This window comes from Lactuca virosa, chromosome 6 (genome assembly GCF_052849685.1).
Source record: "Lactuca virosa cultivar CGN04683 chromosome 6, Lactuca_virosa_CGN04683_v6, whole genome shotgun sequence".
In the NCBI taxonomy this organism is placed as follows: Eukaryota; Viridiplantae; Streptophyta; class Magnoliopsida; order Asterales; family Asteraceae; genus Lactuca; species Lactuca virosa.
In genome coordinates this window covers 91979242-91984468 of record NC_136431.1, presented here as the reverse complement: position 1 = coordinate 91984468, position 5227 = coordinate 91979242, and positions in this window count along the sequence as shown.

Here is a 5227-nt window from a genome sequence, read left to right as displayed (position 1 = left end):
CCTAGTGAGTGTTCGTAAGTGAGTTTGAAGGTCCTTATGTATTTGGTGTGATCATTGAAGAAAGACAATTGAGTTTTGGTGTAAGAAAGTGGAGTCTTTAGAGAAGACCCAACAACTTCTTTACCTTCTGGACCCTTTGAAGGTATAAAGCTTTTTATGGTTTTTTGTTCATCAATCTTGTTATTATATTCTTTTTGGTTCCTTTGAATGGATGTTCTTGGAGTTTGAGAAACTTCGGAACCCTAGAAGTGTATTAAGATGATTTTTGGACTTAGGATGACATAAAATCGTGTAACACCCATAAAAAATCATGCCAAATTTAAACTTTTAAAAACATTTCAAATCTATTAACCATTACAAACTTGTTTTCAAAATGTGTTATATCAGAGTATCCCAAAAACAGAGTCATAAAAGTGAGGAGTTGTACGATCACGCCTTAGCCTTGACATGATCCCCTGATGTACCTGAAACAATAAACTGAAACTGTAAGCCCGAAAGCTTAGTGAGTTCCCCCAATATACCCATACCCGCAACAATACACATATAATCATAAACAACATACTATGGGTCTAGTCAACCATCGGGTTGGAATACCCCAGGCCCTCAACCTTCTGGTTGGAATGCCAACATATTATGGGTCCAATCATCCTCGAGATGGAATACCCCAGGCCCACAACCAACAAGTTGGAATTCCCACATACTATGAGTCCAGTCATCCTCGGGATGGAATACTCACGGCCCACAACCAACAGGTTGGAATGCCCAGGTCCATTGGCTTTCGCACAAAGCAGATAAGCCTCAACCACCAAACAAACATGTGCACATATAACAGATAATTACATAACAGTCTATAGACAACAAGTGATCTAACGGATCATACCACATAGCACATAATACCATCCTATCTACCAGGATAACGATCTAACATATCATACTACATACCTCATAATATTATCCTACCCTCAAGGATACCGATCTAACAGTTCATACTAGTATAACATACCCAGATAAAAATCTAAAGGGCCGGCCTTGGTGCCTTAGACCCTTGAGTATAGTGAGGATAACTCACCTCACAACTGCCGACTGGAAATAGAAAGCTCAACTCTCGGATCACCGCCACCAACTCCACCACCTATATCCAACACATCCCAAAGTTCATAAATTCCCGAGATACACCCAGAAGTCAACTGGTCAACCCTTGGTCAAAGTCAAAGTCAACTGGCAAGGTCAACAGTCCATGTTAACCTCAACACGTCCAGCACCCTCAACTACTCGCCGAGTTCTTGCCTAATTTCACCAACTCGCCGAGTCACTCACTGACTCGCCGAGTCCAGGGCAATCTTCATCGGACTCGCCGAGTTACTCATCCGGCTCGTCGAGCCCACAGCCAAATTCAATGGACCTGCCGAGTCGACCATGTCACTCGCCGAGTCCCTTCAGACCTTTATCCATACAGATACTTTTTAAGCCATGCAAAGGCTCCAGATTGCAGATCCAACCTTCCAAGGCCTACTTATCACGTAAAGTTGCAAACTCTACGTGCATGCAAAGCTTTAAGGCCCTAAAATGACACACCTAAGCTTGAAATGAATTCCAACACTTGAGGGAAGGCTCATACTTGCCAAATTTGCTACCTTTATGGATCTAGAGACCAAAGGGAGTCCAGATTTGAAGTTGCAACTTCAGATCTTGGCTCAAACACAAAAGCCTTTCCTAAAACCCACCCAAAAAGAGGTTAAAGATGAGATGAGCCAAAGAGACAGCTTAATACCTTCCAGAGAGTGTCAACTGATGTATATCTTTGCTTCCCACGAGTTCCTAGCTTCAAATTTACTTGTTTCCTCCAAGTTTTCATCACCAAGATCTCTCTTCCAAGCTTTATCACACCAAAGAAACACACACACGCGATTTAGGGTTTAAGAGTGCCAATGAGTTGTAAAGGGGAGGCTGGGGGAAGGCCAATGATCCTTTAAATAGGATGCAATACCCCGGGATTTAGGGTTTTATCTGCCAACTCCTACTCGTCGAGTCCCTTCTTAGACTCGGCGAGTAGGTCACTAAAACACGTGGACCAACCCGCTGCTACTCGACGAGCAGGGCAATCAACTCGTCGAGTAGACCTTGAAATCAAGATAATTCTTATATAAAATCGATACCTGAGAATCGGGGTGTTACAAATCGGGCATGTAGGGATCCCTTTGAACCATGTACAAGTTACTGGCCATTTTAGACCATTTATGAGTTTAGGTTTGATTGGGGCATAGATCTGAATAAAATTGGAAACTTTATCCATCAAGTCCCTTGTAATTTGGATATGAAAGTATAAGCCTTGGTCTGAAGGGTTTAAGTGCTTAATAAGAAAAAGGCTTCTGCCTTGAAAAATGCGAAGCGATCAAGGACAGGTCGTGATGCGAGTCTGTGTAGGGAATCATAATTTTTTTGTCACCATGTAATCGCGACTCGGCCGGTAGCTGGGCCACGACGCATTGACTATTCACCGTTGACTTTGACCAGTTAACTATTCACCGTTCACTTTTTTTTTGACGAGTTTGACTTTTGGTCAAACTTTGAGGGTTTGAGTTGTAGAGTGAGGTTTGATCTTTATTTGACTTAGGTTTTGCATGTAACTAATTCTTTGAGGACTCAAGTTAGTGTGTCTTTAGCTCTTCAGATTAAGTTGATTTTCTCATTGTACTACTTATGTTATTATGGGATCCGTTGTGTGTAGGATGTCTGTGTAGTGCTATGATAAGATTGATGCTTAGCTAGACTAGTAGAGTCTTGCCTGTTTGTTTGTTTGCCTATGATATGATTGTATGCTTAGTTAGACTAATATATATATGTATATATATATATATATATATATATATATATATATATATATATATATAATGACCCTCTACGTTGTGGCAATACAAACGAGGTGGAATTTGTTAATCCCTATCAAATTGAATATCTTTTTATTAAATGGTCTTTTTGAATCATCTTCCTACTAAAGATAATCTATTTGGTTGTAGTATTGATGTTCTGAATGTGTTGTTCTCGATTTGTGGTAGTAACGTGGATAATGTGAACCATGTTTAGTGTAACATCTATTTTCCAGGTATAATTTGTTCTGGAAATAATTTCATTCATGTTTGAGAGGTAGGATTTTCAGTGTGTTGTAGCGCAAACATTAATGTGCGGCGACGCGGCCACGCCACTTAAGTTGTGGCGCGGTTAGGTATGGACTGCGATACGGTGGCAGCTGGGTTCAAAACCTAAGTCTCGGGCTTTGGGCCCTATTTAGGGTTTCTCTAGTCTTCAACCTTCACCTTTTAGATCGAACCCTAGCCCCCTTTTGTTCTTCTTGGAGAGTTTGTGGTGTTTAGAGAGATTATTGAAGATCAAGATTGTTGTCGTGCTTGAAGGAGTCATTTCTAGCTCAAGATTCTACCTTCTGGCCACTTCTCTATCATTTTAAGATGTATAGTTCATTTTTTTTATTCAGTCTTATGCTTGGATTTAGACTTTGGGGGAGATTTTGATTTTTAGCCTCTTTTATGTAGTTCTTGGAGTTTGGAGAACTCCAGAACCATTGATTTGTTTATGAGTGAATTCTAGAGTTGTTAAGGACCTTTTAGAGTGAAAATGAGTTAGGGTTTGAGATTGGATTTGTTTGGGTTATAAATCTGGATAAAATTGGAAACTTTATCCATAAGTTCCTTGAGAGATTCAGATCTAAAGATCTAATCCTTAAGCTGAATAAATTAAGTGTCTAATGACAAATGGGTTCTACGAGGGGAATCACAAAGTGACCAAGGATAGGCCGCAAGTCATTTGGGTTCGTGTATGTTTTGTCATTTTATGACAGTGATGTGATCAAGGTAGTAATCGCGGTGCGAGGGCCTTTGACCGGTTTGACTTTTGGTCAATCTGAGGATTTTGAGTTATAGACTGATGTTTGACCTATGTTTGTAGTGAGGCGGTTCGTGAGACTATTTCCTTTGAAGTTTGGATTTGTATCTATGTTCTCCAGTATTTGATTCATGTGGGTTTTCTCATTGTCTTACTTTTGATATAGTTGCTATGACATGATTGGGCAATGGTGCGATCTTGATATTTCAACTTTGCGTTCGGTATGTGACCTTAAGGGGTAGGGGTGACAATTGATGACACAACACGACAAAAATACACGACACGAAACGAAATTGAGACGAAACTGAAATTCGAATTTGTGTTCGTGTCAAGTGTAAAAAACATGACGTCGTGTCGTGTCGTGTTCGTGTTCAAAATTTGATACGATTTAACATTTTTTGTCGTGTTTTTCATGTTTGTCGTGTTTTTCGTGTTATATATGAATAAATATTAATTAAATAAATACATTAATTGTTATTTCATGTTATCTTTTCGTGTCGTGTCGTGTTTGTCATTTTTTAATCGGTTCGTTTTCGTGTTAGTTAAAAAAAACCCGAGATCGTGCCGTGTCGTGTTCGTGTTACATAAAACTTTGTCGTATCGTGTCAGAAAAAAACGCGACACGGTGGCCCGATTTACCACCCCTATTAAGGGGATGTTGGATCTGGCTTCTTGGTTTTCGGCTCAAAAGGGTGTTTTGGATGTGATCATTTCTTCAGCGTGGTGGTGTCCTTGAGACTTCAGAAAAGAAATGTGCATTTGATCGTATTAGACCTGAAAGAGTAAACTTTTTGATGACATTGTTTTGTTTTCTTAGTGTTGATAGTATATGGAAACATAAATCTCATATAAAATGTAATTTATGGTTTCAAAACCCTGTTTTAATTGTGTACTTCGATGTAACTATTCCTTTTTCCCACCTACAAATGACTAATGTCTTTTATATAATACCAAACACTACGAAATATTTAACACTAATTTATCCGATTATCTTGATTCGTAGTTAATTCTCTTATCAAAGATCAGAGACAAAATCGTCACGACTTAACACCAATCTATAAAAGATTATTTTAGTCTCGAATGTGCCTGCTAAAATGGTACACAAAATAGTCATGGTTTTTGTACATGAAGTTAGCGCCAAGTGTGCAAGTGTATTCATGAGTAAAGACCATGTTATTAGGTTGATGGTGTGTGTGTCTATACTAATCAAATGCCACCCATGTCCCAAAACATTTGCATGGCTGACACGTGCCCACCGCACAATCTCCGCACCACTTCTACTTAAACTACTCTCGTATTCTAACTCAAACCACTGAAACAAAGTTCAACG